Consider the following 24,909-nt stretch of genomic DNA (forward strand, 5'->3'; position numbering starts at 1 on the left):
GTTCATGTAATAGCCTCCGATAGAGTGCAACCATTGAACACCCAATACAAGATCTGTCTCCCCAATACCAACCACATAGAAGTCATCACATAACTCATAATCTCCTAAGGTCATCTTGAGTTGTTTCACCACCCGTGTGCAAGGCATAGTGAATCCATCAGCTACAGTAACATTGAATCCCTCAAAATCTTCTGCTTTAAGCCCTCTTTTCATGACAAATCCCTCATCAATAAAATTGTGAGTTGCCCCACTATCAAGAAGAACAGTCAACCTTTGCCCTGCTAGTACCCCTCGAATTCGGAAGGGATGGTATCTTGGGACTCCTGATAATGCTGCTAAAGTGCCATCCTTGCTGATTTCTTTTACTTTCTCTTCTTCTACCTCCTCCTTAGTATCATGAAATTCCTCATGCTCATCTGAATCAGATTCTGAAGCAACTTCAATATAGTGCACTTGACCTTTCCCCAAACATCTGTGTCCTGGAACCCATGGTTCTCTACAAGTAAAACAAAGCTTTTTCCTTCGTAATTCACTCCTAGTCTCTTCATCTGCCTTCTTTTTTGCCACATTTGTCACATCTTTTGGTGGTAGTGTTGGGAAAGTCTTTTTCTGAAAATTTCCCTTATGTTGCCAAAGATTTGGGGGTTTTTGATTAGTGATTGATTTCATAGGCACGCAAGTTTCAAGTTGCAAGCTTCTTTTGATAGCTTCCTGTAAGGTTGAGGGTGAGAAAGCCTTAACCAAACCCTTAACAGAATCTTCTAAACCATCAAGAAAAAGATAAATGATCCTCTTTTCACTCATATCAGGTACCATAACAGCCACTTTTTGAAATTCTTCTATATACTCATTAACTGATTTGGTTTGCTTCAACTTTGACAATTCTTTAAAGTACTCTTCATCATCCTTGAGGTCAAATCTATCTATCACCCTTTGACTAAAATCTTCAAATGTAGTTACCTGATCGTGACCTTGAGTAGTCATTCCATGATACCACCAATCATAGGCTGCATCTTCCAAGTGTAGACTTGCAAATTGAATAGCATCACTCTCTTTCATGGGGTTAAGTGTGAAGAAAGTTTGTAATTTTTGTAGCCATGCTCTAGCTGAAATTTTATTTGTTCCATCAAAAGTAGGCGCTGTAAACTTGCTTATTTTATTTTTGAACTCTCTTCCACTTGTGTCATGCTCCCTCCTATTCTCTTTCTTGGGTATCAAAGAGTTCATCATATCCACATATTCTCTAAAAGGAACTGAACTACGAAAGTCATCATCTAAGCCATTGTAAGTAGCTCTTAATGTAATCAAATTACCTGTAACCTCTTCCACTGGATTAATGGCTGGATTTGGTACTGGTGGCTCATCTGCAGGCAAGAAAATGGATTTGGTTGATTTAGATGGTGTGGATCTCCCATTTCTCGGCTCCTCTGAAGTGCTCCCTTTCTCATTAATAGATGCAATTCCTTGTAATTTTTCTGTCAATATCCGCAAAGCCTCTCTAGTTTCCGCCAAACCATCCACTGTTTGCTTCTGAGTATTTTGGATGTCTTGGAAGAATTTCTTTGCCATCTCATCTGGATCAGCCATACTTTTTTCTTCCTTGGATTTTTTACTATTGCTTTCAACTGGGGTTTTAATTAAAATTTCTTTATTCTTTTCTCGCTGCAAATATCTTTTTTCTCTTTCACTTAGTTGCATGCAATCATAAAATATGACATGCAAGATCTGGGTAGTTATCAAAACTTGACATGCAAGATCTGGGTAGTTGTTAAAACTGACATGCAACTTCTACAAACCCTCAGGCTGGCAAGATCACGGCTCTGATACCACTGTAATGTCCCTTTACTGATTTTTTTATGATATTTCCAACCTCAAATCAGAACTTTAAAATCAAACAACCAATATTACAAAGATCTGCCAATTTTCCAATAAAACCCAAATCGGGTATGTCCAAATTAGTGCCAAAAACTTCACAACTTCACAAATTATTAATAAATCTGAAAATGGACATTTTTAAAGAGATTTCAGCAGCATAACAGCCTACAAAATGACATTTCCAGATTTGTATAGCCCTTACACAACAGATCACAAATGTAGGGCAAAACTATGCTCAATCGGGCTCCCAAAATTAACACAAAAATGCCCGGAAACACCACAAAACACTTATAAATTATCTCAAAAGTTTAATCATGACCCAATACATATATTCAGCTCTATTTTAACATCATAAAGTCTGAAATACAACAGCAAACCAAACTGATATGAAACACACAACTGAAAACCCAAATTCAAACCAAAAAACAACCCCGGAAACACCCAAATCGGCACTATTCAGCACAAGGGCAAACTCTGTATGAGCATGCACATGGAATGGCTTCAAACTCCCGTCCTTAGCCTTTCTGGAAACCTGCAAACTCCCGTTCTTGGGTCTCCTTCTCCACAGGTTTGGCAGCCTCTGAAGAACAACAAGAAAATTATCAAGAATCAAGATGTAGAATGAGCCCAAAATGCCTCCAAACCCCTTTTAAAGAGGGCATAACCCTAACTCACGTCCAAGAGGGGTTAATAAAATATAATTTAATAATAATTTTTATTTATTAGTCCATTGGTTTCCAAAGATTAACCCTTTTTTCCGAAATTTCACCTTTTTGGAGCCTGCCTGCCTTAACAAAGTTTATTTTTTTTAATTATTTGAATAGGGGACATGACAATTCCTTACCCCATATTGCTTTACAACCCAATCTTATCATTTTAACAGAAGTCCATGGACCTAGCCATTTAAAAAAGAAAGCTTTCTCCTCTAGCTCACCAATAGTTTCTTGCCATTTTGCATTGTCTATGTGAATAGTAGACATTACCTCATAGGTGATATGCTAATCTTGTTTTTGGGGAGGATCTTTGACTAGTTTTGCCACCATTGTCTTTGCCTATTGCTACTGCTTTGGTCGATAAAACTTGTGTGCAATTTTTGTGAAGTTGAATCTATCAAACTTCCTGTAGATCGACTTCTGACTGTGTAACTACTTTCCCCATTTCCTCTCATTCTCCCATTTTTTTCTATAAATCCTTTGTGGTGGGATTAAATTCTCATGATTTTGAAAATAGGGTTTGGGTCTCTAATTTCATGTTCTTTCATATCTATTCCATGGTCAGTTATTTTTGTTGTCCTACCCATAAGACCATCCTTCATGCTATCAAAATTTTGAGCATGCATTTGCCAGCCATCCAATTTTTCCTCCTCCATTTGTAGGTAGTCATTATTTTCCTTGCCTAGATCACTCTCACTCCATTCAAAAATTTTTTCCCTTCTATTTCTATTTTCTCTTTAAATATGTTATTGAAGTGAGCATTACTCCACTTAAGAATCTTTTCTTTGATCATTTTTAGTTTGGATACAAAAATGAACATTTTGGAACCTTTGAAATTACCTTGCTTCCACCAATCTTTGATGCATTCGATGAAATTTTTGTATAAAAACCACATTTTTTCACACTAAATGGGTTTCTAGCTTGTTTTGAAGGTTTAGAAAATGCAAACTAAACAAGAAAATGATCTGATCCTGCTATAGGAAGAACTAAAACTTCGATCTCAATTTTTAGTTCTCTGAGATCACCTTTAATAAAAAAACCTACTAAGTTTCTCTACTATATAAGTGAAGTCTTTCCTTTTGTTGTTCCATGTATAATTCCCATTGTTAAATGAGATATCTATTAGGTTGTTCAGATCTGTCCAAATCTTAAACTCCTTAGTAGCTTGGGAAGTATGTTGAATACCTCCATATTTTTCATCTAAATTTAAAATAGTGTTAAAATCATCACCAACCAGAATGAGTTCATTACTGTGATTGTTAATGAAGATACTAATTTCATCCCACAAAGGTTTTTTAGCATAATTAGTGGTGGGACCATAGATATTAACTTGAATAAAGTGTAAATTAGTTTTAATGCTACTAACTCTGCTGCTTAGCCATGATTTAGTCTAACTTAAAATATTTAATGAGACTTTCCTAAGGTTCCAAATCATACCTGAACCACCTGAGGCTCCTCTGGATTATTAAAAATAACTATTCCAACTACCTAGTTTCTTTTCTAATTTAGATCCTTCTTCTATATTTAACTTTGTTTCTTGTAGCATGATAATTTCTTATTCAAATTGTTTTAAATTTTGTTTTAATATTTGTTTCTTACTAGGGGCATTTAGGCCCCTAATGTTCCAAGTTGTGATCTTCATGTTGCCTTGGGAAGGATCTTGCCCTTCCTTGCATTAAGTAGGTACCTGATCTTTTGCTATTATTTTGCCTTCCCATATGCTTCTCTAAGTTCCTTAAGGGATTTCCTTCCCCTTTTGGCTTTAACTTTACCATAGTTAGATGATATTAGCCCTTCTTGATTCTTTTGGATACCCAATTGATCTATATTTCCAAGCATATTCAATGCAATATCAAGTTGATTGCCTTCTAATTTGCCTTTATCTTCATTGACTAGTTCTTTCATGAGCTGCTCTATTGTGAAAGATAGATCCTTTGGAGGAGACTCTTTGCTGAAATTATCTTCATCAAGATCATCAGACTGGATTGCTAATGCTTTATTATCTATTCTTTGGGGTATTTCACTTTCCTTATTTCCAACTTCAAAAGATAAAAAATCCCTTTTAAGATCTTCATAAGTGTAAATATCTCCACCTAACTATAATACTCACTACATAAGTTCTTCTTTATGTGAATTGTTTCTCTTGCCTAAATTCTCAAAGTCAAATACTTGGATTAGTTCCTCTAAAAGTAGTTCTAAATTTTCCTTTTCATTCTCATTTTAATGCCACTACTTCTTTGTCTCCATCCTCCTCTAGATCCTTGTTCAAAAAATTTGAAAAATCTTGTACTGGGATATTGTTTCCCTCTATATTGCTTGCATTGGTTCTGTGGTCATGATAATCTTTCTTTGTAAGGGGAATCTGCTAGAGCTTGGTGAGAAAATTTGTAGCCTTAATGTCAGATATTATGGTATCCTTTTTAGATTCTTCAATATATTGCTTCGAGACCTTCAATTTATCTTATGTATGGTTAATCTTTTCATAGTCTAGATCTTCATCAAAGAATAAGAATAATTTTTCCATTTTTTCTATATTGCTGAGTGATTTAATAGAACTCTTATTGTCTTGAATTCTAGATTCAGATTCCATTGTAGTCTATACTTCATTTAATTCTTTTGGGCTCTTGTCCTTCCTAGCTTTCTTTTCTTTTCTTTTGGGGTTTTTGCTGCAAATTATTATGATATACCTTCTAAAGTTAGTCCCATCTTGGATGTGTTCATTTATTGTTTTTTTAGGGATTTTGCAAGTGTGCTTATTTAGCTTAGAATGAGTCTTCAAGCCAGAGTTGATGCCTTCAAGTTCCATCATGTCTGGAAAATTCAATATGTCTTTATTCTTATCTATTCTTGGGGACTTATCCATGTTCATAATTTGAAGACTTCCTCTTTTATTCCCCTATGTTTCCTTAATTTCTTCCTTCTGATGTTCCTTGTCTGGGAAAGGTAGGTTGTTGTCACTCTTTGAATTTGTCTTGCTTGCCTTTTCTACCATTCCATTCTCTAGCACTTCTTCCCTTGAGTTATTTTGGTGACCATCATGTATATGCTCCTTTTGATTCATTATTTGATTCCTTATTCTTATCATGGGGAAGGAAGGTAGTTTTCCTCTCATCATCTAGCCTGATTATTTATGAAAAATTACCTTCACACCTCTAAAATTTTAGTTTGTAGATATATATGTTTTTAATAATTCTGATTGGTTTGAGATTATGCATATTATTAGCCTTACATTTAATTAGGAGTTTAATGTTATTGCAATATTCAAAGGAGGCATCTAATCCAATTAGATCTCCTATTGAACAACCTATTTTCTTAATGATATCTATCTGTTTTAACTCTGGAGGGATAAGGTTAATGGAAAACCAGGTTGGGATTAAGAAATTTAAGTGATCTTCCCTGCAATCTAGTAACCATTCAAAAAAAATGATTGCATGACCTTTAAAAAAATAATAAGAAGCATACAAAAAGTCTTTTTTCACAGACTCATCACTACAATGAATATAAATTAATCTATCAATATGGTGAGAAATACTTACCTGATTGCAACAGTAGTCCTCAAACCAATTAATAAGGTTATATAGTTCTGCTCTTGGCCCATTCCAAAAAGCAAGCAGTCCAACCATTAGGCATTCCTGCCAATGATTTTCACTATCTTGGTCATTAATGATGAGGACCTTATCTTCAAACTCGGTTGAAGAATGGCTGGGGTGCAGGGGGGACAAGGCAACAAAATGAAAAGGAGGGTTAGGGGAAGGCAACCTGTAGTGAGGAGGAATATAAGATTTAGGAGTGGATGGAGTTAGGGTAGAAACAAAATTGACACCATTCCCAAATTGTTTCTTATCAGGATCTAAAGGGGCTAGAAAGGGTTTAATGGAAAAATCTGTTTGTTGGGCATACAAGAGGTTTAGGTTGGATCCTACATATTTGGTTAGGTTAAAGAAATGGATTTGCTTATCTAAACTAGGAGTGGAATGGATAAAAGGTCAAAATCTATCTAAATATTGATAAGGATGGTGATCAAACCGGTTGTTGCGAGTGTTCTTTGGAGGTGAAAACCTAATTAATTTCCACATTGAAACCCACTTTGGAGATTTTTTCCTAAATATCAAGTACATCCAGATCTTGCAAGCCATCTAGAGTGGTGAATGAATTTTAGGTATTGACTGCAAAATTAAGATTTGTTTGAATCTTATCGAAGGGAAGTCTCGATTCAAATTTGTTCTTGAAACTGGTTTTTTTGGATAATCTAGTTGCTTCTAATGGAGATTCTATATTAGTCATGCAAATCCCTAGTTTTTTAGGGTAACAATGTTGGCCATTTCATTGTGAGTCTGATTTCGTGTTTAATGCCTTCACATATTTCACTTTTTTGCATTTTGCTCTGCACGCCATTTTTGACATGAAATAAGTTTTATTACAATAATCATTTTATAAAAAATATTACTAATTAATATTATTATTTTGTAATTTATAGAATATTTAAATTTAAAATGAAAATTGACAATCAAGTTTTTTATCAAAACGTAGAATGAAAGGCATGAAAAAAATTTAGTCGTCATAAAAAAATTGTATGACATGTAGGGGTGACCATCAAATTCCAGGCTTGCATCAACCCAATAGCTAAGAAGAGGGATGAGATGTCCAAGTTTGATCTTGGTCTCTTGTCATTCTCCCAACACTCTTTGCCAAATATTAATCTTGTGGCCTACTCAAAGAGATTCCCATCCTCCTTGAAAATGTGATGCACATGAGAAAAAGAAATGCCACCCTTGAAAGAAGCAATCTACCCATTCATTTTCAAATAGAAATTAGCCTCTATTATTCTAGTCATGACTTTATTGGTCTTGAGAATGCTTAGTATATGAGAAATGAGATGCCAAACTATGATTTTAAAGCCTTTTGAAGTATCAAGAAGGCCACATTATTGCAGTATCAATTTCAATTAGTTAAGTATGTCGAAAGCATGAACAATTAACTCCCTTGTAAATATCTCACCCCCAAATGTCTAAAAATAGTATGGATCGGGAATAATGTGATGGATGAGGAGGGAGAACAGACTTAAATGATTGATCTCTTGGAAAAAAAATGGAAACTTCTAACTTTGAGCATGTGAAATTGTGCTAATGTGAAGTAGTTACCTGTCTACTTAAAAGAGAAAGTAAGGCTAGAGTTTGATAAGTACCAAAATATTACCACATAAAAGAAATTAAAGTTTCCAACCAAAAATCCTTTTATATAAGTCTCTAATCAAAGCCCATGGGCAGAAGATAGGTGTAGCCTTCTACAAGTTCAAATTGATTTTCAAGGGAGCTTGCTTCCCCGATATTAGAAAGTTTATCAACTACGCAATTGACACTTTTGATTACATGAGAGAACTTGAATTCATCCATGCCATCAACTAATATCCTAATTTTCTTGATAAGCTTGTCTAAATGTTGCAAACCCATACTTTAGCAATTCCATTAACCACAATCTCAAAGTCACCTTCCGAATGAAGTTTTTGGATACCTAGTTTTCCTCCAAGGGAGACTACATCCAGAGCTTCCATGTATTCTACTTGACTATTTGTCTCATCCTTGATCCTTTTTGTGCTCATAACCAAAATTCCACCATCCTCTAAAAAAGGCACTTCCCAATACTAGAAGGGCCCAAATTTCCCTTGGATATCCCATCAAATTTTATCTTGACCCATCCAAATTCAGGAGGAAATCAGGTAGAGGGTCTGAGAAATTGCTGAGAATTAACTCTCGTAAGCCCATTAATGGGCTAATTATTTAATTAACTTAGAGGAAATGATGCAAATATTTGATTTTAGAGGAAATGAGATGATTAATTAATGATTAAAAAACCATTAATTAATAACATAAACATTAGTGTATTAAATGTGTATTCGCTTGTATGTCCACTTTTGGGTGTCTACAAAAATATCTCCCACTTATGAGTTGATGAGTTTAAGGAGATTTCTTATGATTGGTTCATAAGTAATAACACTTACTAAATATTTTATAAATGGGTTCATAAGAAAAGTGGGTTTAAACCATAGAGGAAGCTTTGCAATCAAGTGCGCCTGAGCTAAAGTAGTATTTGGATGGGTGACCTCCTAGGAAGTCTTGATGCTTCACATAGACTCGGTGAGTACAAAGTCTTTCCACATTCTCCTATGATATGTGTTATTATAAACCACTATTCATGAAAGATGGGTTAATTAGTTTGACTTAAAAACTACATAGTTGAATCTTGAGAGCAATATAATAATTTGACATGTTGTGGAAAGATATCTCTTGCTTATTACTTGTCAATATTTTCTTTGGATGTGAGGTTGATCTTTTCTAGGGGTCAAATTATTATTATTATTATTGATTGGTAATAGGTCAAAGCCATGGTTAATTATCATTATTTATTGTAATTAATTATTAGTATTAATTAAGCTCTAGTAGAATCAAACCCAAGACCTCTCAGATACGATGCTCACAATTTACTATTGTGTTATGTAGTGCCTGCCCCTAGTTTACATTTCCGAGCTACATTTCTGATATCATTGCCAAACTCTTTTAGGCCAATTTATGTTTGATGATTAGTATTATTATTTTAGAGATTATCAGATGATGTTTACACTCAGTTTATTATATGATGAGATTACTTGGTACTCTATATTTCATGCATGTATGATGATTATTCAATGGTTTTAGTTATCGATGATGATTAGTTAGATGGTTTATTATTCCATGTGCTTCTTATGGATAATTACCCCATACTGCATGTGTATGGTGTGCGTGTTGTTTTATTTATGTATGGTGTTTCTGATATGGTTAAGGAAGGGAGTCATAGTCACCTGCTAGTCAGGATCTACACGATGCACCACTTCCTACCATTGTCTATTTAGCTTAGAATATTGTGTTTGTACATGCGTGGATTTTATGCAGGTTGCAGGTACCGGGTATCGACTTCCCTGAATTGTCAGGATGAGCGTACCCTATCGCACTGTCTCAATGGTAAGAGAGGGGAGATAAACTCTTAAGTCCAAATCCTAAAACCCTTTAGCCAATTGTCCTAATTAATAATTAGGACAAGTATCTGAGTTAAGTACCCTTCGAATGCATCAAATGATGTAATTTCGTGATTATAACCCTTTTGTTTGATTTGGTATGTATTTTTCTATGTTGGGTTTTCGTATGTTGCTTTATGAGTCCTTGGTGTATTTTCTATTAATTAAGTCTAATTAAAAAGATTAATTAATGATTTAATTTAATAGAGAATTATTATGATATCTTTATATTTAATTAATTGAGAAATTAATTAAATAAAAGAATTAAATTTGGAGATTAAAGTTCAAAGATAAATTTAGAACAGGATAATATTTATTTAATTTAATAATAATATATTTGGAGTTCATTTTTAAATAAATGCTAAATATTATTGTTATTTAAATTAATTAAATATGTTATCAATTAAGTTCTAAAATAAATTAAAAGTTGAAAGATATTAAATTATTAAGAATTCTAGATCGCATGATCTAAGCATGAGTTTAAATATGAGAATTAAATTAAAAGATTAAATTATAGAAATTAATAATGTTATTTTAATTTCTTAAAAGTGCACATAAGATTAAAGTAATAAATTAATTAAAAATAGAAGTCAAGTGGAATATTAAATAAAGTTATTTAATAATTCAACTTAATGTGCATGAAAGTTGAATGCAAAATAAAAGAAAAGATAATAAAGGTTAATTTGGAGTTAACTGAGTTGTGCAAAGAGTCTTCTCGGGTAAACGCACAATTAGTGCCCCGATTTGAGGAGAAATTGCTTATCACAACTTTGGGGGTTCATTTTTGAGATATACGAAGTTGGACGGGAATTTTTGGGGAGACATCTTTTGGAAGCGATTTTCAGAAGGCGAATACAAAAGAAAGATTTTGGGAAGAAGGATATTGAGAGGAGCGAATTCTCTTACAGTTCCTAGGGATTTCATAATAGCATCAGGATCAGGTAGGGTCTTGTGTTGTTGATTATCGATTAAATATGCAATTATCCTTTCCTGTCTTCTTCGTGTCTGGGGTTTGTAAACCCGAATTCTCTGTGATGAAAGCTTTAAGCTTTCAATATTGTGAATTTATTAAATTGTTCGTCAATAATTTCTGTATCCATGGAGACTGGATGAATTATTAGAACCCTTGTTTTCTTGATTTAGAAATTAAGATTTGATTAGGTAAGGGTTTTGAATGTAAAATTGAAAGTTCTAATTTTTTAATATATATATATATATATATATATATATATTTTCCTTGGAGGATATTGTCTTAATGAAAATTAAATAAAACTAAATTTAAAATAAACATTATTTATTTTATATATATATATATATTTATTTATTTATTTATTTATTTATTGTTTTAATAAAATTAAATAAATCTATTTTAAAATAAAATTAATTTATTTTATACTTTTATTAAAATCGAAATTGGAGATTTGTTTTAAATATTAAAAAAAAAAAAAACAAAATTTAAAAAAATATGTATATATATATATAATATGTTTTGGGTGGGGCGGGGCCACCACTTCCCACGCCCCACACCTTTCCCCACGCTGCCGCAACAAGTGGTACTGCTGCGCAGCAGCAGTACGAAGTACTGCTGCCTGCGGCAGTAGTAACACCTGCAGCCACAGGTGGACGGCAAGCCGGCAGGCCTTTAAAAACGCCGTAATTTCATATTACGATTTCTTTTTTTTTAAATCATTCTTTTTTTAAAAAATCATTTTTTGATAATTATTTTATTAAATATTATTGTTAGTTAATTTAAAATTTATTAAACTTTAAATTATATTGAAATTTTATTGTTTATTAATAATTTTATAAATAAATAAATTATTAATAAACATCATATGATTCTTTATGTATCATTAATTAATCTTATTTAGGTTTGACTTAATTAGGATTAATTAAATTGAAAATTTGTTTAAGCAAATTTAATATTATAACACTGATTTTAATGGAAGCGTAGATTATTATAATCAATAAGGATTATTAATAATTTAATTATTACCTTAGATTGTTTTAGGACTTTGACTTAAAATCAATTAAGGGTAATTAGGTGTTTCATTCAGAGTTAGGAACGGGATAATTTGTAAAGGTGAACTATGGGTTCTATCTGTTTAAAACTTACGTTCAACTGGAAATGGAAACCTCACATTAACGCAATAGTATATTATCAATCAAATTGAACTATAAAACTTTTTACTTGAATATAAACACTAGAAACTGAAACATAAACCTTACCTTAACTCAATATTATACTTTCAAATCCAATCTCTGAGACTTTGATGTTTTCTTTGTGCTTTGAGTGTTATGGGGTTGGTTTAGCGTTAACCAGTTTAGGTTGTTACCAGAGGCTCGGGGTTGTGAATGTGATGTCATGATGATTTGGTCTCGATCTTTCTTAACCTGACCATGGTAATGTGATGAAGTGCTCTATGACATGATTGTGTTTACTGTTTGTTATTGCTTTCCAGTTTCCTTGTGTGAAGCTGAGATGTACGTATTTGAGATACTTGACTTAACCATTTTTGAGTCTCGATCAGTTATATTTGATAACCATTTTTGAGTCTCGATCAGTTATACTTGGATTTCTTTTCAGTCGCTTGAAAGGACTGAAGTATTTGTTATGTTCTTGATGATGTCATGTGTTGACTTGACCATTTTGGAGTCTTCGATCAGTATTGTAATTTACTACTGGGATACTTTCTGGTTGCTTATTGGAGAACCATTGGATTTTGTGACTTATCATTGATGCCTTCAGTTGCTGATAGAGAACTGTCAATGATCATATGATTACTAATTGATATTATCTGTTGCTCATGAAGAACTGATGTAATTTTGTGGCTTATCTTTTATGATGTTTTTTAGTTGCTTGTATAGGACTGAGGTGGTTTTATTATGATTCTTTGATTTATGATTTAATGAGCTAGGTTAGGTTATCTATGTGTAGAGTCGGGAAGTGGCTTGCAATGGGGGTCGGAGCCCTAAGAGGCTGCCTTGAGAAACCCATTGTAAGTCATTTTTAATAAGTGAAAACATTTACACTAAATGAGAGAAAATGAACCTAACAAGATAATTGTATGTTCTCTCCCATGCCTTGAGTGCTAGTACAGACTAGGATGGGGTAGAGAGAACACTTGGTTACGACCTTGCATTCAATAGTAGGCCTCGTCAGTATGAGAGGATACTAGTGGCCGCAGGATCAGTAGGGACCCGAGATTCCTAAGGGATTGCTCGGGTAACTTCTACGTGACTTTTGCAATGACACTTTCCCGCTTGCATATTAGGTTTCCTACGTGTCTTGTGGTACCTCTGGGATTTAGATGTCGATCTTTTTAAAAACCCTTGAGTTAGCATACTTATAGGATTTCCTGGACTTAGAGAGTATTTATGATTATAGGTTTTCTTATCCTATTTGGGACTTGAGACTATCTCCTCAGCGCGGTGGGAGTGGACCATTTAGGTTCCACGCGGTCGGGTGGTAGTGCTTTTACTCTTACCATTGAGATCCGTTCCGTGGTCACCGTGGCTGGATTTTTCGTGATTGGCATTTACCTTCACTATATTCTTGGATTATTATGATGGATGGTTAGATTTTATGATAGATGTTTTATCATTATGGATGTATTGATGTATCATGTATGGTGGATGATTTCATATATTTTTACTGCACTTTGTATCATGGATTTGAGGATGTTGTATCTTTATCTTTACATATGTATATTCTTTTAAGCCTTTCATACCCTATGACATGTACAGTGGATGATTGAGCATTCTGAATTAATTTGCCGAGAGGCATTCGGAACAAATGTATATAATGGACATGGGACTTTCTGATTATTCTTTCATATGTATGTGATAGTTGTTAGACTTAGAATTAATTAAATTTAAACGTGACTCAACGTCTTGGGATCTTTAAGAAATGTAACTTACAATGTATGTTTGTCGATGATTTCATGTTATTGCTTCCGCTACTATGTGTTTGATGTGTATGTTATACATTCTTACTTTTAAAAAAAAATGTTTAGCAAACTTAGTGAAACTTTAGGTTAATTCTTTTGGATCCCTTGGCGGGGCGTTACATGTTGTAGACTCCTGCCTAACTAGGGGTCAAATTATTATGATTGACCCATAAAGATAATATTTTAATAATAAAAATAGAGAAAACATTGATAAAATTACTAAAAACTTAGAGAGAAAAAACCAATAAATTAGAAGATAATTTCCATGAACATCAAAGTAGATATATGTACTTATAAAATCATCCTAAACTAGTGGAAATGACCTAAGTTGAAATAATCAACTATTATTAGAAAATTTGAGGTAAGATATAATGTCCTCAACCAAAACCGATAAATAATCTCAAATCTTAAAATTAGATTTGTAAATATTAAGCCAATTTGACCCAAACCACAAAAATTAGTCAACAAGTCTTATACAAAGAGGATAATGAATTGATGAACTTTCTAAATAAAGTCATTAAAATGATTTTTTTAAATGTGAAAAACATAATGATAGGTCCAAAAGTATGATTTTATAATAGCAAAAAATCTATAGCTTCAAACTTATGGAATCCTTCACACAAATCCGTAAAACTATGCCAAAACTAGACTTCTTGATTTGTTCCAAACTTTGCTAAAAGAACATCAAACCAAATGAAACTTTGTGAAAATTTGAATACTTTATTTTCCTTTTTTATTAAAAATAAATAATCATATATAAGATCTGATCCACAACAAATATAAATGATTTGTCTTTCAACATCCATATCTACACAAAATCCACAAGATATGAAATGTGGTACACTTGATAAACTTGAAATATTATAAACTAGGATAGTTTGAATTCCATAAAGAAATAAAAGATTATAAGTTTGGTTATAAACTAGATTGCAGTACCATAATATTGAAACACATTCCCAAAACCCAAACTAACTTACAATCCACATAACTATACTTAAATGTCACTTAAGTGTAACGCCCCGCTCGGGAACCCAAGAGAATTAAACCTAACATGTTACAATGTTTACTGAACTATTTTATTTTTTTGAAGTTTAAACAACATCAAGATAACATTAATGCGGAAGCAATATGAACATACACATGAAATACACATATGCAAATATAGATACAGTTTCAATTCCTCAAGAGTTCCTTTACATTGAGTCACATTTAATGATTTTAAATTAATTAGTTTAAGTTCCAAGTACAATGTCTCAAGATCATAAAGGAATAACAGATACATAATCGCATAAGCAAAGCATAAGTATATCTAATACAATGAAAGTACATCCACTAAATAACATCCACTGCACATGTCGCAGGGTATGTGAGAATAGATATAATACATCAGAATACATGATAACATACATACATCATCTGAAAAGAAGTCTCTAAGATAAGAAATAAGAATGATAAAGGTACATCTTCTGCAACGAACATCCAACAGCTAGCAATGTGAAGGGGGACCCAAATGGTAAGAAGGCACTACCTCCCGACTGTGTGGTTACCTAGTCAGGCTTCCACTCCCACTGTGCAGGGAAGATAAAGAACGATCCACATATAGCTATCAAACATAAAACATTCCTAGGCATGAAACTCCTAAAGCCAAAACTACCTCAAAGGTAACACATACTACTCAAGAAGATAAAATAATCCACAAGCAAGAACACTCAATCCAATAACAAGATCATAAGATAAAGTCAACGAAAGATAATCATCTCAAGTCAAAAGCCACATGTCAAAAGTACATCATCCATGAATCACCAATCATCATCAATGAAAGTAAATAACCATAATAAACACATCCGACAATAGATACACCACTAGAGATACACAAAAACTACAGAGGAGACTCAGCTACATACTAGGGAGTGTCATCACATGGCTGCTTGAGTTACCCTAGACTAATCTCTTAAGAGACCCCGGACCCTCAAGCGTTGAGTTACCCTGGACTGGTTACTCTGAACCCCGGACCCTCAACATCACACATATGGAAACTAGAAAGCCCTCTCAAGAAGACGAGGCACTCATCTCATTCCCATCCTTAGTCTATACAAGCACTAAAGGCATGGGTAGATCAAATATCTCTAACTTATCTTTTTAGTGTGTTTTCCCCCCCATAAATTTTAATTACTAGATTATCACTTATTACATAACTTGCATTAGGTTACCCTGGTACTGACCACTTTGGGTCCCGGACCCCTATGCAAGCCACTTCCAAGTCACATACCTAGACAACCTCTCCTAAGCACATAAAAACACAGTTGTGTCCCATACCACAACACCCATAAAGATCAAACTCGGTTCCTTAACAGGCAACCTAATAACACGATGGTTCTCCCATCAAAGTACACATAAATGCTTCATAAAGTAAACCTCATAAATATAATTTCCAAACTGAATCACAAGACATATCATGACATCCAGTCACATAAATGGTATAACAGAAATGTCACAAACCTCTGGTGTACATCCTAGACTGGTCGACATCTAATCCACACCAAAATCTCAAAGCATAAACAGTATAAGCAAAACAGTACAGTTTCATAGTTTGGTTGAATTAAATGTAAGGTTCTAGTTTCCAGTTTAACGTATGTTTCAAGTAACTAAGCTTTTGCAATTACCCCTTTTTAATTAACCCCTTTCTATATTCAAATAAAATACAAAATTACTCCCTTTCAATGAAATCAAATTTAATAAAGCTAATTATTAGTTATTTATAAAATAACTAGATAATTAACATTTAATTAATCATTACAATTTAAATCTTTTAATAAATTTAATTATAATTTACAATTATGTTAATATATTATTAATTATTAATTACTTAATAATTAACAAAACTATTTAATAAAATTGTTAATAATTACAACAATAATTATGATTAACATCTATCAATTAATGTTTAGCATTAATTTTGAATTAGCACCATTTATAATCCAAATTTCTATATTTAATTATAACTCTTAAAAATTATTTAACTAATTAATATTCATTAATTATTAATCAATTGAAAACCTCATAATAAACATTATTTAACAATTAATACTTATTAATACTAATTAATAAAACTTATAAATATTAAATAAACGTATTATTAAAATTAATAACATATAATATTTCTTAAATAACAAATATTAATTAATGAATATTAATAATACTACATTCATTGCAACTTTAATATATATCATAAAATGCAATATAAAATTGCTTGAGCAATTTAAAATCGCTGGAGGCTTAAAAAAAACCACCGGCCATATATTAGAGCTGTGCGGCTGCCTACGTGACTGCAGGCTTGTCTGCTGCCGCGTGCAGCAGTCAACCTGCACACGCACGACAGTCAGGTAAGGTGGTGGGGTGGTCAAACCCCCCCCCCCCCCCCCACAAATATATATATATATATATATATATATATATATATATATATATATATATATATATATATATATATATATATATATATATATATATATATATATATATAATTTTAAAAACTTTAAACAATGTTTCCCCCAATTTAGTAAATAATATAAATATTAAAATTCTTTTAAAATCAACACCATCTCCTTCTTAATATATATAATTTTAATTTTTTATTTTTTATTTTTAAACCCTATTCAAATCAAATTCTAATTTCTTCAATCTACGAAACTAGAGTTTTCTTATTGCTTTTCTAATCCCTACGTACACAAAAGATATAGACACACACCCAGTAAATTTACAACATTAAATGTTCAAAGTTTTATCACAGAGAATTTATGATTCTACTATCCACAAGCAAAAAGAAGACAAGAACAAAAGTTGCATAACTCAATTACTGATCAAAACACAAGACCCTACCTGTATCGATGCTAACCTCTAACAACTAGATGCAAATTCCTACCACAAGCAAAACCTTTCAAGCCACGTAAAATTCTCTTCTTTCCAAAACCTTCGAGTTGCTCTCCATCAACCTGTGTGTGCCTTGAAAAACCTGTGTCTGAAAAACTCTCTCCCTAATAATGACCCCAAAACCCTCTAATATAGAATCTAATTACCCCTTAGGGTTTCTGTCACCACAACTCTAAAATTATAATTATTTAATTTAATTAATTCATCATGCACAATTGATTTTCTTTTTAAATTAAAATATTCTTTTATTATTCCTTCATGCACTTTAAGTGAATTGTTAAATTACTTTATTTAACTTTCCACTTTACTTCACTCTAAATTAATTTATTAACTTTAATCTCATGCACAATAAAATATCTTAATCAAGTTCACATATTTTATCTTTTAAATAATTCTTATATTTAAAACTCATTCATGCGAACTTAAATCTTTTCCATAAATTAATATCTTTTTCCTTTTTAATATATTTTTGAACATTTAAATTGATAAATATTTATTAACTTAAATAACAATAATATTTAGCATTTATTTAAAAATGAACTCTAAATATATTATTATTAAATTAAATAAATATTATCAAGTGCTAAATTTAATCGTATAGCTTTTATCTTCCAATTCAATTCTTTATATTTAATTAATTTCTCAATTAATTAAATATAATTAAATATTCATAAAGTCATAATAATTCTCCATTAAATTAAATTATTAATTTAATCTATTAATTAGACTTAATTAATAGAAAATTCATCAAAGACTCACAAAACAACATACGCACAAAATACTCACAGGTTTAAAAAGGGTAGACAGTTTGTTACGAATCCTCCTTGCAGGACAAGTATTATAGGCTTATGGCTAGGATTGGACCTGGTCATTATCTTCCCATTCTCACCATTTGAGTATTTGTAATAGGGCACGCTCATCCTGGCAATTTAGGGAAGTCGATGCCCGGTACCTGCATCCTGCATAAAAGACGAGCATGTACATGTATATAGTTATATCTAAACTAAACAGGCAATGGCAGGGAGTGGTGCATTGTGTAGATCCCGACTAGCAGGTGACTATGACTCCCTCCCTTAACCACATCAAACACTTCAGACAGAAAGATAAAATAAACACGCGCACCATACACATGCAAGTATGGGGTAAGTATCGTAAAAATCACAAGTCTAACATCAAATGCGTACATATAATAATGCATCTCTATCAATACAACATAATCATCATTAAAGACATCATGTTAACATTTTTTTATAAAAGAAACCACATTTACTAACTAGGATCATTAAGATATCATTAACAACACATGAATGAAATGAAATCAACAAGTGTATATGTAATCCAAAACATGAAATAATATCATAATATTGTAAATCCAATATCTCTAAACTAATCAAAGCATGAAATCAACCTAAAAGAATTTGAAAATGATAACAGAAATGCGAACTAGGGGCAGTCACTACATTAAGACAATACCTAAAGAACCACAAGATGCTATAGAAGAAGGAAAATGTAATCTTAAAAAATCATTTCATCCCAAATGTAATCTTAAAAAATCATTTCATCCCAAATGTAATCTCTTGATCAAGGATTCCCTTTGCAATAAAAGGGTTTTTGCCCCCTGACCACTAAAAACTCATGGTTTTCTATCTAAAAACCTTCTCCTTTGAAGGCTATTTTCATTGATTAATGAGGTTTCTTGCAAAAATAAAAATATGAAAGGAGAAATATAAATCAACATACATCCAAATGACTCAAACTATCATATTTATAACTATCCAAATTCTAATGTCCCTTGAGATGCATGATTGTGTAGTTATCGATCATTGAGATACCCTCATAGTCATTCAATTCTTTGTGTTTAGACTTCCTTCTTTATGACTCTAAAGGGCACAAGTTCCTATACCTAGATTTATCGTCATATATATTAAATTACCACCATTCTATTGTATTTATTTGGAAATTATTAAATAAATTAGTCAAATGGGCTTACTCAATCAACCCACAACAAAATAAAAATTAATTTTATTGACCAAATTTTATTCTCAACAAAAGGGAACATGGAAAATTTGTGCTCCCAAAATTGCTTGTCCTCGAGAAATTACAAACATGTTTGAAGATCCTAATTCTAAATTAATTTTCTATGATAAACTATATGCCAAACATAGATCTAATTCTTGTGTATTGTAGCATTTTTGTCAAGGAATACCATGCCAACTCAAAGACTTAAATTTATTGGTACAAAAGTCATGAATCAAGTAACAAAAATGAAATTTTTGAATCCAATGTCGTGAATCCATAAACAATAATCATATCTTTGTATTGTAGCAAATTATCTAGTACAAGCTTGATGAAATTCATCTTGGCTATTGGGAAGTTCTTTTTATTATAATCAACACCTTCAACCCATGGAAGATTTTACTATTAGTGGGCTCATGTAGTATATATTTTATATAGTTTCACTCTTCACCTTTTTTTCTATTCTTCATGGTGCGTAAGTGGTCAAATTGTGTACTAATAGAAAAATATCAAGACTTTGTTGAATATTCACTTTATTATTTTCTAAGATTGTTATTTTTTGAGAAAATTATTGTGAAATAACAAGTGCAGAAAATTACAAAGGAGAAAATGCACATAACAAGATATTTGACATGGATTTATTTTGGTCAAATTATAGCAAGAAATAAACCATGTAGGAAAATATATTTCAATATTATTTCTCAAGAGTTTTCACAATTACAAAAATGTTTAAATTGTCCTTCAAATCATGACTTCAAGTTGCATATAATAACCAAGTTGTAAAGCTCTAATTATAGACAAATCACTAAATTTGGTAACTATGACTCATATAACTACATGTACAACACATGCCAAAATTACTATTTCTAATAAGTAATAAAAGTGACTTATTATTTATAGTAATTTTCCTCATAAAAACCATCTATTTATAGTATGCTTAAATTTAATGTTTACTCAACCCCAATTGATGACTCAACCATCTATGATGACTTTGCATTCCAACAAAAATAACATTATGGTAATGGATTTTCCACTACCACAAGTGGTAACCAACTTCTTTATGAATTATTTTAAGTGTTGGTATATCAAACCCCTTTTGTTTTAAATCTCTTTATGTTGGGGATACAACAACAAATCTATTGAAAAATCCATTTAGTTCAACAATTTAGTTAGAAGGCCACCATAAAGAATGAGGAAGTAAATTTTATTTTCCCTTTTAAGATGTCCTCACTTAAAGGTATATATTTCTTTAAGAGTGCATAGAAAATGGATCCATAAGAGTTTCCATTTGTATGTGTTATTACATATTTCCTTACATATACATTGTTTAAAGTTAATTTTTGTAGCCTACCAAACTATAGACTTGAGTAGCGAACTATGGGAATCTTCGTCTTCTTTTTATATATAGATCCTTTCCTTTCTTGCTAGGAATAGCCATAATCAAGTGTTTCAACAAGTAGCCTAAGGAACCAACACATATATAAATACACCAAGCTTGGTTGACTTACACTTTGTACCACCTAGAGTTGCAACTAAGCATAGTGAACTCAAGGCCCTAGAGTTGAACCTAGAGCTCTGATACCACATGTAAATATTACAATTTCCATGGGCTTTCCACATAAACCAATTTCCATATAGTATGAAAAATTCAAAATTAAATGTCTACAACACATTTTTCATATTAGCAATAAACATTTCTTTTCCAAAATAATATTTAAAAGAGAAATTACATCTAAATTCAACCTACACGCTGAATTATGCAACAAGATGCAACTAAAGTGTCAACCAAACTTCCAAACATGGAAAGTCTTCACATGACTAAACATTAAATCAATTACATTCAAAAATTTGACCTATATGTTGGCTTCAATATAACAAGGGAATACATAAAACTAAAGTGTCATAGATCAATGAGCACCATAGAAAATATTGACTTGCACGTCGAGCATGAAGCAATAAGTACATCATACACATACAACCTCATGAAAAGAGAAAACATATACAAGAATATAAATAATATCATCGGATCTTTGTCCAACTACATGTGTCCATGTCTCCTAACCGTCAAACATCATCCATCTTCTATCTCAAGATGCAAGTGTGGACTAGATTCTTTTACCACCCAACCACATAGTGGTTAGATTCCTTAGGGATCTTATTGACACAAAAGAACTCCTTGACACTGCTGAAGGAACCTAGTAACTCCAGACAATTGAATCAGATGGATTTGGTTTAGCCATGTGACTAATCTACTATGAAACTATGTGCCTAAGTAGAATTAAACATGGATGTGGTAGGGAAAATATAATAACCATGCATAAACAAAATATATGAAATCAAAATAGCTTGGCCAAGTATATTGGTTAGTTAACAAGATAAAATGAACTAGTAGATAACAAGGAAAAGAAACACAAATCTTTCCAGATAATCTACCCTTCCCTAATGAGCCCACATTCATAACCCTTCCATATTCAAATAATTTTAAATGAGAGTAGTGTCAATGTAAGAAAATTGAAAGTTATTATGTCAATGAAAGATATATTATCATTTCTCAAATACATAATGTAACCAAATAAACTTTGTAGAGCTACTTCAATATTACAACAATTAAGAAATCTTCAATGATCTCTAAATGATTAATGTAATTTGGACACAAACATTCCTAAACATTAAGTAATCCTCACATACTATGTTCAACAAGTGACAATGACACATTCACAACATACTCTTATGAAAAGTTATGTTTAACCAAAAGGAAAATTGTTCTTTGAGGTAATTATCTAATCTATACATAGTCTCTTTACACTTACTCAAATGCATTCTAGAGTCTGATCCAGACCTTCTCAATAGAATTGCAAGTAATAGAACATATCACTGGCCAATAATTATATGAAAATATGGTACAATTTTATCATATAAATCTAAATATACTGAACTTTAAAATAGAAAATATCCTCATCAATATTCTTCTACATTTTCCAATTTATAGAATAATAAAAAAACAATAATAATTATCCCTTATGTTATTAATCTTTCATTCTCATAGATGTGCAAGTTTACATTCCAAATAAATAAATAAAGTACAGGCGGTTATGCTTATTGATTTATCCAATTCAAACTACATGGTCATCAAATTCTAGCAATCCTGTCTAGAATTGCTCAACATTTTAAGGTTCAAAATTCTGTACCGATAAATTTTTGAAGATCAAACATATTTTTTATTTAAGAAAAAATTATTACTTGAAACTACTATACTTAAGATGGCCAACAAAGCTATGTCTTAGTTGGACTCTAATGTCATACCTTTATATGCATGGAGCCCATTGAAAACCACTAAAACTTCCATCTTGTTTATCTAAAAAGGGCTGAGATACTTCTGAGACTATAACATAATGGCTAAATAGTCCATGTTTAAAAAGTGTATAGTAATAATAATGTAAATAACCATTAAAGTCATTAATAATAATGTAGATAAGTGAATCCCAATCTGTAACAGCTAAGTTGTCTAGAAAGATTAATATGTATTTATATTATGTTTAAACTTAGAATATTTGTATTGGCTCAAGCATCTAAGCTTCTTCCTAAGGAAGCTCACCCTCTTTCCATGTTAATTTTTTTTTTCACATACCAAATAAATGAATAAATAAATACAAAAACATATAATTGGAAAATGTGCGCCTAGAGTTTAAAACATGTTCTCAAATGAAAAATGAGGTAATAAGATGGCTTAAGACCATGAACTTACTCTCCTTGACTTTGGAAAATGACCCAACAACCACTTATGATATGCATATTTCAGACATGCCTTAAATTAAGTAAGAAAAGAATAGTTCAACCTACATTTCTTTCTACTTCCAAACCCCAAGGTCATTTATCAAAGACTCTAAGTTCAACTACTATTTCATCTCAGCATCCAATTGTATATGTGAAAACATAACTTGTTGGGAGCACTTGTAAACAAGAAAACATTAGTTATACATGTATATCAATGATCTAAGTAAACCGAAATACAACTAATTCTATAGTGAGTTTTAAAACTTAATGCAACTAAAAAGAAAGAGTCATCATGCAACCTCAAATAAGCTCATCAAGGGAACCCATAAGAGGCATTTTTGGTGTGCTCAATGAGGATGTGGATGCACTCTCCTCAAACACAACTATGGAAGAATCCCTTCAAACCAATCAAATGAATACAAGAATACAAATATGAAACTATGCTAAAATGTATGTGGAATGCCTTCAAGAAATGGCCATGAGTAAGCTAACCTCAAAAGGATTACAAGGATGTGAGTGTGGAAAATGAGATGCAATAAAGAAAGCTAACAATATTATGCTACTATGAAACTATGCAAGATCTAGAAATTGAAACAATGCAAACAACTACCAAGGGTTAGCTCTAAGTATGAAAATCTCTAAAAACTCTAACACTATACTAGCATGATAACAATGCAAATGGAGGAGATGAAGAAAGCTTGAGACAAGGGCTCTATTTATAGGCTTGAGAGAGGCCTTGGAGGTGGCATCTATGTGGCATCCACATAGGTGCCACAAGGGAGACACATAGGCTAAGGGGACAAGCCGTGCAAAGGTCAACATAAGCCTTTTTGTGATCAAGATGGCTCAAGGTGTGTTCACACATGTGTGAGCAACCTTGGAGAAAGGAAAGGGAGGCAAGTGTGTAAGAGTGTAAGAGGCTTTCTGGAAGAATTAATGCAAGGGGGGATTTTCTTGTTCTTTGAGTTGCTCACACATGTGTGAGCAACCACTTAGGGGCTAAAAGGTGTTTAAGAGGGTATTTAGGATAATTAAGTGGGATTAACTAGTGGGTAGGCTTAGAAGGATGGGAGTGATGGGTGGTAGGATAGGTTTTAGGTGGGATTGGGATTAAATTAAATAAGATTTAATTTAATCATAGGATTATAGAATTTAATAAAGTGGACAGAATTAAATAAATTGGAATGTATTTAAAAGGATTTATGGAGCACTATGCATTAAATAAATCTAACATATTAGAGGGGATGCATTTAAATTAAATTTAAATACTTTAGGGAGGTGAACCTATTTTATTTAATTGAATAAGTAGAAGAACATGACAAATATAATGAATTAGGAAATAATCAATTATATTGTCAAGGAAAATATTAAATAAATTAGTATAGTGTTTGGGACAATTTTAAGCACCTACATTTTTTCCCTCTTTGATGTGATGTCGAGACAACATTATATCAAAGAAAAGAGAATATAGGTTTCCTAGAGAGGAGAGGAGTCCTAGGAGTCATGTCATAGCAACAACAAGGGAGGAGGGTGCATCCTTGAGGAAATGGGATGAAAATGAAGTATATTTTGCCCCATTTTCTTGAAAATAGACACAGGAAGG

Source organism: Cupressus sempervirens, chromosome 3 (assembly GCF_028749045.1).
Source record: "Cupressus sempervirens isolate cs-2001-9-10 chromosome 3, ASM2874904v1, whole genome shotgun sequence".
Classification (NCBI taxonomy): Eukaryota; Viridiplantae; Streptophyta; class Pinopsida; order Cupressales; family Cupressaceae; genus Cupressus; species Cupressus sempervirens.